The sequence below is a fragment of the Doryrhamphus excisus genome, chromosome 5, assembly GCF_030265055.1.
Source record: "Doryrhamphus excisus isolate RoL2022-K1 chromosome 5, RoL_Dexc_1.0, whole genome shotgun sequence".
NCBI lineage: Eukaryota > Metazoa > Chordata > Actinopteri > Syngnathiformes > Syngnathidae > Doryrhamphus > Doryrhamphus excisus.
In genome coordinates this window covers 26782215-26795251 of record NC_080470.1, presented here as the reverse complement: position 1 = coordinate 26795251, position 13037 = coordinate 26782215, and positions in this window count along the sequence as shown.

The following is a 13037-nucleotide window of genomic DNA, read 5'->3' as shown; positions in this document are numbered from 1 at the left end:
TTTCTAAACTTGAGGCTCTCTTGCTAGGTGCTAGCATAATGACTGTTAGCGTGTTAGCATATAAGCTAATTTACTCACGTTTAAAGGCAAATACACAAACGGCATGATGTGGGGAGGTTATAGGACAACCTTGGCAGTTTCTAAACTTAAGGCCCTCTTGCTAGGTGCTAGCATGGTAGCCGTTAGCATGTTAGCATTTAAGCTAATTTACTCATGTCTACAGGCAAATGCACACATGACATGATGTAGGGAGGTTATAGGACAACCTTGGCACTTTCTAAACTTGAGGCTCTCTTGCTAGGTGCTAGCATAATGACTGTTAGCGTGTTAGCATTTAAGCTAATTTACTCATGTCTAAAGGCAAATACACACATGGCATGATGTAGGGAGGTTATAGGACAACCTTGGCACTTTCTAAACTTGAGGCTCTCTTGCTAGGTGCTAGCATGACGACTGTTAGCATGTTAGCATTTAAGCTAATTTACTCACATTTGAAGGCAAATACACACATGGCATGATATAGGGAGGTTATAGGACAACCTTGGCATTTTCTAAACTTGAGGCTCTCTTGCTAGGTGCTAGCATGATGACTGTTAGCATGTTAGCATTTAAGCTAATTTACTCACATTTAAAGGCAAATACACACATGGCATGATGTCGGGAGGTTATAGGACAACCTTGGCACTTTCTAAACTTGAGGCTCTCTTGCTAGGTGCTAGCATGATAACTGTTAGCATGTTAACATTTAAGCTAATTTACTCACGTTTAAAGGCAAATACACACATGGCATGATATAGAGAGGTTATAGGACAACCTTTGTAGTTTCTAAACTTGAGGCCATCTTGCTAGGTGCTAGCATGGTAGCCGTTAGCATGTTAGCATTTAAGCTAATTTACTCATGTCTTCAGGCAAATACACATATGGCATGGTGTAGGGAGGTTATAGGACAACCTTGGCACTTTCTAAACTTGAGGCTCTCTTGCTAGGTGCTAGCATAATGATTGTTAGCATGTTAGCATTTAAGCTAATTTACTCACGTTTAAAGGCAAATACACACATGGTATGATGTAGGGAGGTGATAGGACAACCTTGACACTTTCTAAACTTGGGACTCTCTTGCTAGGTGCTAGCATGATGACTGTTAGCATGTTAGCATTTAAGCTAATTTACTCATGTCTAAAGGCAAATACACACATGGCATGATGTAGGGAGTTTATAGGACAACCTTGGCACTTTCTAAACTTGAGGCTCTCTTGCTAGGTGCTAGCATAATGATTGTTAGCATGTTAGCATTTAAGCTAATTTACTCACGTTTAAAGGCAAATACACACATGGTATGATGTAGGGAGGTGATAGGACAACCTTGACACTTTCTAAACTTGGGACTCTCTTGCTAGGTGCTAGCATGATGACTGTTAGCATGTTAGCATTTAAGCTAATTTGCTCACGTTTAAAGGCAAATACACACATTGCATGATATAGGGAGGTTGAAGGACAACCTTGGCACTTTGTAAACTTGAAATTCTCTTGCTAGGTGCTAGCATGTTAGCCGTTAGCGTGTTAGCATTTAAGCTAATTTACTCATGTATAAATGCAAATACACACATGACATGATGTAGGGAGGTTATAGGACAACCTTGGCACTTTCTAAACTTGAGGGTCTCTTGCTAGGTGCTAGCACGATGACTGTTAGCATGTTAGCATTTAAGCTAATTTGCTCATGTTTAAAGGCAAATACACACATGCATGATGCAGGGACGTTATAGGACATCCTTGGCACTTTCTAAACTTGAGGCTCTCTTGCTAGGTGCTAGCATAATGACTGTTAGCGTGTTAGCATATAAGCTAATTTACTCACGTTTAAAGGCAAATACACACATGGCATGATGTGGGGAGGTTATAGGACAACCTTGGCAGTTTCTAAACTTAAGGCCCTCTTGCTAGGTGCTAGCATGGTAGCCGTTAGCATGTTAGCATTTAAGTTAATTTACTCATGTCTACAGGCAAATGCACACATGACATGATGTAGGGAGGTTATAGGAAACCTTGGCACTTTCTAAACTTGGGACTCTCTTGCTAGGTGCTAGCATGATGACTGTTAGCATGTTAGCATTTAAGCTAATTTGCTCATGTTTAAAGGCAAATACACACATGCATGATGCAGGGACGTCATAGGACATCCTTGGCAGTTTCTAAACTTGAGGCTGTCTTGCTAGGTGCTAGCATGTTAGCCGTTAGCATGTTAGCATTTAGGCTAATTTACTCATGTCTAAAGGCAAATACACACATGGCATGATGTAGGGAGGTTATAGGACAACCTTGGCACTTTCTAAACTTGAGGCTCTCTTGCTAGGTGCTAGCATGGTAGCCGTTAGCATGTTAGCATTTAAGCTAATTTACTCATGTCTAAAGGCAAATACACACATGGCATGATGTAGGGAGGTTATAGGACAACCTTGGCACTTTCTAAACTTGAGGCTCTCTTGCTAGGTGCTAGCTTAATGATTGTTAGCATGTTAGCATTTAAGCTAATTTACTCATGTTTAAAGGCAAATACACACATGACATGATGTGGGGAGGTTATAGGACAACCTTGGCACTTTCTCAATTTGATGCTCTCTTGCTAGGTGCTAGCATGGTACCCGTTAGCATGTTAGCATTTAAGCTAATTTACTCATGTCTTCAGGCAAATACACATATGGCATGGTGTAGGGAGGTTATAGGACAACCTTGGCACTTTCTAAACTTGAGGCTCTCTTGCTAGGTGGTAGCATGACGACTGTTAGCATGTTAAAATTTAAGCTAATTTACTCATATGTAAAGGCAAATACACACATGGCATGATGTAGGGAGGTTATAGGACAACCTTGGCACTTTCTAAACTTGAGGCTCTCTTGCTAGGTGTTAGCATAATGATTGTTAGCATGTTAGCATTTAAGCTAATTTACTCATGTCTCTAGGCAAATACACACATGGCATGATGTAGGGAGGTTATAGGACAACCTTGGCACTTTCTAAACTTGAGGCTCTCTTGCTAGGTGCTAGCATGATAACTGTTAGCATGTTAGCATTTAAGCTAATTTACTCACGTTTAAAGGCAAATACACACATGGCATGATGTAGGGAGGTTATCGGACAACCTTGGCACTTTCTAAACTTGAGGCTCTCTTGCTAGGTGCTAGCATAATGATTGTTAGCATGTTAGCATTTAAGCTAATTCACTCAAGTTTAAAGGCAATTACACACTTTGCATGATGTGGGGACACTATGGGACTGCATCAACTTTTTCCGTACTTGAGGCGTTCTTGCTAGGTGCTACCGCGGTAGCCGTTGGCCCACCGGGCCCGAGGTTCACAGCACAGGTGGCCAGTCCATCAAAATTTCCGCGGGAATTTTCTAGTTATTATTATATCTTAATCTTCCCTTTTTTGCGCGCGTAATGCGGCCAAAACCGCAAGAAGGACCCCCACACATGTTACACCGTCGGAATCGTGACGCTCGGGACTACAGCGGTATTTATTTTTTGGAACGTTTTGTGTAACCATGGCGACGCTATTAACCGAAACGTTCAAAAATGGGCCAGTTGATTAGGTACAGAATTCTATTTTTAGAACAGCCGCATTCCAGAGAAAACGAGAATTTACAGACATTTCACAGCCTTGTAGCTCAGCCATACGGCCACATAGAAACGTGGTTGATGGCTCATTTTTTAGATAAACTTCTGAACTCTCTCTGTGGCTAAATGCTAATTGTTAGCATGTTAGCATGTTAGCATTTAAGCTAATTTACTCATGTTTAAAGGCAAATACACCCATGGCATGATGCAGGGAGGTTCTAGGACAACCTTGGCAGTTTCTAAACTTGAGGCTCTCTTGCTAGGTGCTAGCATGGACCCGTTAGCATGTTAGCATTTAAGCTAATTTTCTCACGTTTAAAGGCAATTGCACACATGGCATGATGTAGGGAGGTTATAGGACAACCTTAGCAGTTTCTAAACTTGAGGCTCTCTTGCTAGGTGCTAGCATGGTAGCCGTTAGCATGTTAGCATTTAAGCTAATTTACTCATGTCTAAAGGCAAATACACATATGAAATGGTGTAGGGAGGTTATAGGACAACCTTGGCACTTTCTAAACTTGAGGCTCTCTTGCTAGGTGCTAGCATAATGATTGTTAGCATGTTAGCATTTAAGCTAATTTACTCACGTTTAAAGGCAAATACACACATGACATGATGTGGGGAGGTTATAGGACAACCTTGGTAGTTTCTAAACTTGAGGCTGTCTTGCTAGGTGCTAGCATGTTAGCCGTTAGCATGTTAGCATTTAAGCTAATTTACTCATGTCTAAAGGCAAATACACACATGGCATGATGTAGGGAGGTTATAGGACAACCTTGGCACTTTCTAAACTTGAGGGTCTCTTGCTAGGTGCTAGCATGATAACTGTTAGCATGTTAGCATTTAAGCTAATTTACTCACGTTTAAAGGCAAATACACACATGGCATGATATAGGGAGGTTGAAGGACAACCTTGGCACTTTGTAAACTTGAAACTCTCTTGCTAGGTGCTAGCATGTTAGCCGTTAGCGTGTTAGCATTTAAGCTAATTTACTCATGTCTAAATGCAAATACACACATGACATGATGTAGGGAGGTTATAGGACAACCTTGGCACTTTCTAAACTTGAGGGTCTCTTGCTAGGTGCTAGCATGATGACTTTTAGCATGTTAGCATTTAAGCTAATTTGCTCATGTTTAAAGGCAAATACACACATGCATGATGCAGGGACGTTATAGGACATCCTTGGCACTTTCTAAACTTGAGGCTCTCTTGCTAGGTGCTAGCATAATGACTGTTAGCGTGTTAGCATATAAGCTAATTTACTCACGTTTAAAGGCAAATACACAAATGGCATGATGTGGGGAGGTTATAGGACAACCTTGGCAGTTTCTAAACTTAAGGCCCTCTTGCTAGGTGCTAGCATGGTAGCCGTTAGCATGTTAGCATTTAAGCTAATTTACTCATGTCTACAGGCAAATGCACACATGACATGATGTAGGGAGGTTATAGGACAACCTTGGCACTTTCTAAACTTGAGGCTCTCTTGCTAGGTGCTAGTATAATGACTGTTAGCGTGTTAGCATTTAAGCTAATTTACTCATGTCTAAAGGCAAATACACACATGGCATGATGTAGGGAGGTTATAGGACAACCTTGGCACTTTCTAAACTTGAGGCTCTCTTGCTAGGTGCTAGCATGACGACTGTTAGCATGTTAGCATTTAAGCTAATTTACTCACATTTGAAGGCAAATACACACATGGCATGATATAGGGAGGTTATAGGACAACCTTGGCACTTTCTAAACTTGAGGCTCTCTTGCTAGGTGCTAGCATGATAACTGTTAGCATGTTAACATTTAAGCTAATTTACTCTTGTTTAAAGGCAAATACACACATGGCATGATATAGAGAGGTTATAGGACAACCTTTGTAGTTTCTAAACTTGAGGCCATCTTGCTAGGTGCTAGCATGGTAGCCGTTAGCATGTTAGCATTTAAGCTAATTTACTCATGTCTTTAGGCAAATACACATATGGCATGGTGTAGGGAGGTTATAGGACAACCTTGGCACTTTCTAAACTTGAGGCTCTCTTGCTAGGTGCTAGCATAATGATTGTTAGCATGTTAGCATTAAAGCTAATTTACTCATGTCTAAAGGCAAATACACACATGGCATGATGTAGGGAGGTTATAGGACAACCTTGGCACTTTCTAAACTTGAGGCTCTCTTGCTAGGTGCTAGCATGATAACTGTTAGCATGTTAGCATTTAAGCCAATTTACTCACGTTTAAAGGCAAATACACACATGGCATGATGTAGGGAGGTTATAGGGCAACCTTGGCACTTTCTAAACTTGGGACTCTCTTGCTAGGTGCTAGCATGATGACTGTTAGCATGTTAGCATTCAAGCTAATTTGCTTATGTTTAAAGGCAAATACACACATGCATGATGCAGGGACGTTATAAGACAACCTTGGCAGTTTCTAAACTTGAGGCTGTCTTGCTAGGTGCTAGCATGTTAGCCGTTAGCATGTTAGCATTTAAGCTAATTTGCTAATGTCTAAAGGCAAATACACAGATGGCATGATGTAGGGAGGTTATAGGACAACCTTGGCACTTTCTAAAGTTGGGACTCTCTTGCTAGGTGCTAGCATGATGACTGTTAGCATGTTAGCATTTAAGCTAATTTGCTCATGTTTAAAGGCAAATACACACATGCATGATGCAGGGACGTTATAGGACAACCTTGGCAGTTTCTAAACTTGAGGCTGTCTTGCTAGGTGCTAGCATGTTAGTCGTTAGCATGTTAGCATTTAAGCTAATTTGCTCATGTCTAAAGGCAAATACACAGATGGCATGATGTAGGGAGGTTATAGGACAACCTTGGCACTTTCTAAAGTTGGGACTCTCTTGCTAGGTGCTAGCATGATGACTGTTAGCATGTTAGCATTTAAGCTAATTTGCTCATGTTTAAAGGCAAATACACACATGCATGATGCAGGGACGTTATTGGACATCCTTTGCAGTTTCTAAACTTGAGGCTGTCTTGCTATGTGGTAGCATGTTAGCCGTTAGTATGTTAGCATTTAAGCTAATTTGCTCATGTCTAAAGGCAAATACACACATGGCATGATGTAGGGAGGTTATAGGACAACCTTGGCACTTTCTAAACTTAAGACTCTCTTGCTAGGTGCTAGCATGATGGCTGTTAGCATGTTAGCATTTAAGCTAATTTGCTAATGTTTAAAGGCAAATACACACATGCATGATGCAGGGACGTTATAGGACATCCTTGGCAGTTTCTAAACTTGAGGCTGTCTTGCTAGGTGCTAGCATGTTAGCCGTTAGCATGCTAGCATTTAAGCTAATTTACTCATGTCTAAAGGAAAATACACACATGGCATGATGTAGGGAGTTTATAGGACAACCTTGGCACTTTCTAAACTTGAGGCCCTCTTGCTAGTTGCTAGCATGGTAGCCATTAGCATGTTAGCATTTAAGCTAATTTACTTATGTCTACAGGCAAATTCACACATGGCATGATGTAGGGAGGTTATAGGACAACCTTGGCACTTTCTAAACTTGAGGCCCTCTTGGTAGTTTCTAGCATGTTAGCCGTTAGCATGTTAGCATTTAAGCTAATTTACTCATGTCTAAAGGCAAATACACACATGGCATGATGTAGGGAGGTTATAGGACAACCTTGGCACTTTCTAAACTTGAGGCTCTCTTGCTAGGTGCTAGCATGATGACTGTTAGCATGTTAGCATTTAAGCTACTTTGCTCATGTTTAAAGGCAAATTAACACATGCATGATGCAGGGACGTTATAGGACATCCTTGGCACTTTCTAAACTTGAGGCTCTCTTGCTAGGTGCTAGCATAATGCCTGTTAGCATGTTAGCATTTAAGCTAATTTACTCATGTCTACAGGCAAATACACACAGGGCATGGTGTAGGGATGTTACAGGACAACCTTGGCACTTTCTAAAGTTGAGGTTCTCTTGCTAGGTGCTAGCATGATAACTGTTAGCATGCTAGCATTTAAGCTAATTTACTCATGCCTAAAGGCTACTAAGCACATGTCATGATGTGGGGAGGTTATAGGACAACCTTGGTACTTTCTAAACTTGAGGCCCTCTTGCTAGGTGCTAGCATGATGACTGTTAGCATGTTAGCATTTTAGCTAATTTACTCATGTCTAGAGGAAAATACACACATGGCATGATGTGGGGACACTGTAGGACTGCCCCAAACTTTTCAGGACCTGAGGCTGTTTTGCTATGTGTTAGCACGGTAGCCGTTAGCATGTTAGCATTTTAGCTAATTTACTCAAGTTTAAAGGCAAATACACACTTTGCATGATGTGGGGACACTATGGGACTGCATCAACCTTTTCCGCACTTGAGGCTTTCTTGCTAGGTGCTACCGCGGTAGCCGTTGGCACACCGGGCCCGAGGTTCACAGCACAGGTGGCCAGTCCATCAAAATTTCCGCGGGAATTTTCTAGTTTTTATTCTTATATCTTAATCTTCCACTTTTTGCGCGCGTAATGCGGCCGAAACCACATGAAGGACCCCCACACATGGTACACCGCCGGAATCGTGACGCTCGGGACTACAGCGGTATTTATTTTTTGGAACGTTTCGTGTAACCATGGCGACGGTATTCGCGATAGAAAAAAAAATCGGCCACTATATTAGGGACACCCCAGTTCTATTTTTAGAACAGCTCATGCCAGTGAAAGAAACGAAAATTTACAGAATTTTCACAGCCTTGTAGCTCAGCCATACGGCCACGTAGAAACGTGATTGATGGCTCATTTTTTAGATAAACTTCTGAACTCTCTCTGTGGCTAAATGCTAATTGCTAGCATGTTAGCATGTTAGCACTGAAGCTAATTTACTCATGTCTAAAGGCAAATACACACATGGCATGATGTAGGGAGGTTATAGGACAACCTTGGCACTTTCTAAACTTGAGGCTCTCTTGCTAGGTGCTAGCATGATAACTGTTAGCATGTTAGCATTTAAGCTAATTTACTCACATTTAAAGGCAAATACACACATGGCATGATGTAGGGAGGTTATAGGACAACCTTGGCACTTTCTAAACTTGAGGCTCTCTTGCTAGGTGCTAGCATAATGATTGTTAGCATGTTAGCATTTAAGCTAATTTACTCAAGTTTAAAGGCAATTACACACTTGGCATGATGTGGGGACACTATGGGACTGCATCAACTTTTTCCGTACTTGAGGCTTTCTTGCTAGGTGCTACCGCGGTAGCCGTTGGCCCACCGGGCCCGAGGTTCACAGCACAGGTGGCCAGTCCATCAAAATTTCCGCGGGAATTTTCTATTTTTTTTAATTCTTATATCTTAATCTTCCACTTTTTGCGCGCGTAATGCGGCCAAAACCGCAAGAAGGACTAGGTGCTAGGTGCTAACATGGTAGCCGTTAGCATGTTAGCATTTAAGCTAATTTACTCATGTCTAAAGGTATATACACACATGGCATGATGTAGGGAGGTTATAGGACAACCTTGGCACTTTCTAAACTTGGGACTATCTTGCTAGGTGCTAGCATGATGACTGTTAGCATGTTAGCATTTAAGCTAATTTGCTCATGTTTAAAGGCAAAAACACACATGCATGATGCAGGGACGTCATAGGACATCCTTGGCAGTTTCTAAACTTGAGGCTGTCTTGCTAGGTGCTAGCATGTTAGCCGTTAGCATGTTAGCATGTTAGCATTTAAGCTAATTTACTCATGTCTAAAGGCAAATACACACATGGCATGATGTAGGGAGGTTATAGGACAACCTTGGCACTTTCTAAACTTGAGGCTCTCTTGCTAGGTGCTAGCATGATAACTGTTAGCATGTTAGCATTTAAGCTAATTTACTCACGTTTAAAGGCAAATACACACATGGCAAGATATAGGGAGGTTATAGGACAACCTTGACACTTTCTAAACTTGAAACCCTCTTGCTAGGTGCTAGCATGGTAGCCGTTAGCATGTTAGCATTTAAGCTAATTTACTCATGTCTAAAGGCAAATACACACATGGCATGATGTAGGGAGGTTATAGGACAACCTTGGCACTTTCTAACTTGATGCTCTCTTGCTAGGTGCTAGCATGGTAGCCGTTAGCATGTTAGCATTTAAGCTAATTTACTCATGTCTTCAGGCAAATACACATATGGCCTTGTGTAGGGAGGTTATAGGACAACCTTGGCACTTTCTCAACTTGATGCTCTCTTGCTAGGTGCTAGCATGGTAGCCGTTAGCATGTTAGCAATTAAGCTAATTTACTCATGTCTTCAGGCAAATACACATATGGCATGGTGTAGGGAGGTTATAGGACAACCTTGGCACTTTCTAAACTTGAGGCTGTCTTGCTAGGTGCTAGCATGATAACTGTTAGCATGTTAGCATTTAAGCTAATTTACTCACGTTTAAAGGCAAATACACACATGGCATGATATAGGGAGGTTGAAGGACAACCTTGGCACTTTGTAAACTTGAATCTCTCTTGCTAGGTGCTAGCATGGTAGCCGGTAGCATGTTAGCATTTAAGCTAATTTACTCATGTCTAAAGGCAAATACACACATGACATGATGTAGGGAGGTTATAGGACAACCTTGGCACTTTCTAAACTTGAGGGTCTCTTGCTAGGTGCTAGCATGATGACTGTTAGCATGTTAGCATTTAAGCTAATTTGCTCATGTTTAAAGGCAAATACACACATGCATGATGCAGGAACGTTATAGGACATCCTTGGCACTTTCTAAACTTGAGGCTCTCTTGCTAGGTGCTAGCATGATAACTGTTAGCATGTTAGCATTTAGGCTAATTTACTCATGTCTAAAGGATAATACACACATGGCATGATTTAGGGAGGTTACAGGACAACCCAGGCACTTTCTTAACTTGAGGCTCTCTTGCTAGGTGCTAGCATGATGACTGTTAGCATGTTAGCATTTAAGCTAATTTACTCATGTCTAAAGGATAATACACACATGGCATGATTTAGGAAGGTTATAGGACAACCTTGGCACTTTCTAAACTTGAGGCTCTCTTGCTAGGTGCTAGCATGATAACTGTTAGCATGTTAGCATTTAAGCTAATTTACTCACGTTTAAAGGCAAATACACACATGGCATGATATAGGGAGGTTATAGGACAACCTTGGCACTTTCTAAACTTGATGCTCTCTTGCTAGGTGCTAGCATGGTAGCCGTTAGCATGTTAGCAATTAAGCTAATTTACTCATGTCTTCAGGCAAATACACATATGGCATGGTGTAGGGAGGTTATAGGACAACCTTGGCACTTTCTAAACTTGAGGCTGTCTTGCTAGGTGCTAGCATGATAACTGTTAGCATGTTAGCATTTAAGCTAATTTACTCACGTTTAAAGGCAAATACACACATGGCATGATATAGGGAGGTTGAAGGACAACCTTGGCACTTTGTAAACTTGAATCTCTCTTGCTAGGTGCTAGCATGGTAGCCGGTAGCATGTTAGCATTTAAGCTAATTTACTCATGTCTAAAGGCAAATACACACATGACATGATGTAGGGAGGTTATAGGACAACCTTGGCACTTTCTAAACTTGAGGGTCTCTTGCTAGGTGCTAGCATGATGACTGTTAGCATGTTAGCATTTAAGCTAATTTGCTCATGTTTAAAGGCAAATACACACATGCATGATGCAGGAACGTTATAGGACATCCTTGGCACTTTCTAAACTTGAGGCTCTCTTGCTAGGTGCTAGCATGATAACTGTTAGCATGTTAGCATTTAGGCTAATTTACTCATGTCTAAAGGATAATACACACATGGCATGATTTAGGGAGGTTACAGGACAACCCAGGCACTTTCTTAACTTGAGGCTCTCTTGCTAGGTGCTAGCATGATGACTGTTAGCATGTTAGCATTTAAGCTAATTTACTCATGTCTAAAGGATAATACACACATGGCATGATTTAGGAAGGTTATAGGACAACCTTGGCACTTTCTAAACTTGAGGCTCTCTTGCTAGGTGCTAGCATGATAACTGTTAGCATGTTAGCATTTAAGCTAATTTACTCACGTTTAAAGGCAAATACACACATGGCATGATATAGGGAGGTTATAGGACAACCTTGGCACTTTCTAAACTTGAGGCTCTCTTGCTAGGTGCTAGCATAATGATTGTTAGCATGTTAGCATTTAAGCTAATTTTCTCACGTTTAAAGGCAAATACAAACATGGCATGATGTAGGGAGGTGATAGGACAACCTTGGCACTTTCTAAACTTGGGACTCTCTTCCTAGGTGCTAGCATGATGACTGTTAGCATGTTAGCATTTAAGCTAATTTGCTCACGTTTAAAGGCAAATACACACATGCATGATGCAGGGACGTCATAGGACATCCTTGGCAGTTTCTAAACTTAAGGCTGTCTTGCTAGGTGCTAGCATGTTAGCATTTAAGCTAATTTACTCATGTCTAAAGGCAAATACACACATGGCATGATGTAGGGAGGTTATAGGACAACCTTGGCACTTTCTATACTTGAGGCTCTCTTCCTAGGTGCTAGCATGATAACTGTTAGCATGTTAGCATTTAAGCTAATTTTCTCACGTTTAAAGGCAAATACACACATGGCATGATGTAGGGAGGTTATAGGACAACCTTGGCACTTTCTAAACTTGAGGCTCTCTTGCTAGGTGCTAGCATAATGATTGTTAGCATGTTAGCACTTAAGCTAATTTACTCAAGTTTAAAGGCAATTACACACTTGGCATGATGTGGGGACACTATGGGACTGCATCAACTTTTTCCGTACTTGAGGCTTTCTTGCTAGGTGCTACCGCGGTAGCCGTTGGCCCACCGGGCCCGAGGTTCACAGCACAGGTGGCCAGTCCATCAAAATTTCCGCGGGAATTTTCTAGTTATTTTTTTTATTCTTATATCTTAATCTTCCACTTTTTGCGCGCGTAATGCGGCCAAAACCGCAAGAAGGACCCCCACACATGTTACACCGCCGGAAACGTGGCGCTCGGGACTACAGCGGTATTTAATTTTTGGAAAGTTTTGTGTAACCATGGTGATGCTATTAACGAAAACGTTAAAAAATGGGCCACTTGATTAGGGAATTTCTTGTTCTATTTTTAGAACAGCACATAGAAAACGAGAATTTACAGACTTTTCACAGCCTTGTAGCTCAGCCATACGGCCACGTAGAAACGTGATTGATGGCTCATTTTTGAGATAAACGTCTGAACTCTCTCTGTGGCTAAATGCTAATTGCTAGCATGTTAGCATGTTAGCATTTAAGCTAATTTACTCATGTCTAAAGGCAAATACACACATGGCATGATGTAGGGAGGTTATAGGACAACCTTGGCACTTTCTAAACTTGAAACCCTCTTGCTAGGTGCTAGCATGTTAGCCGTTAGCATGTTAGCATTTAAGCTAATTTGCTCACGT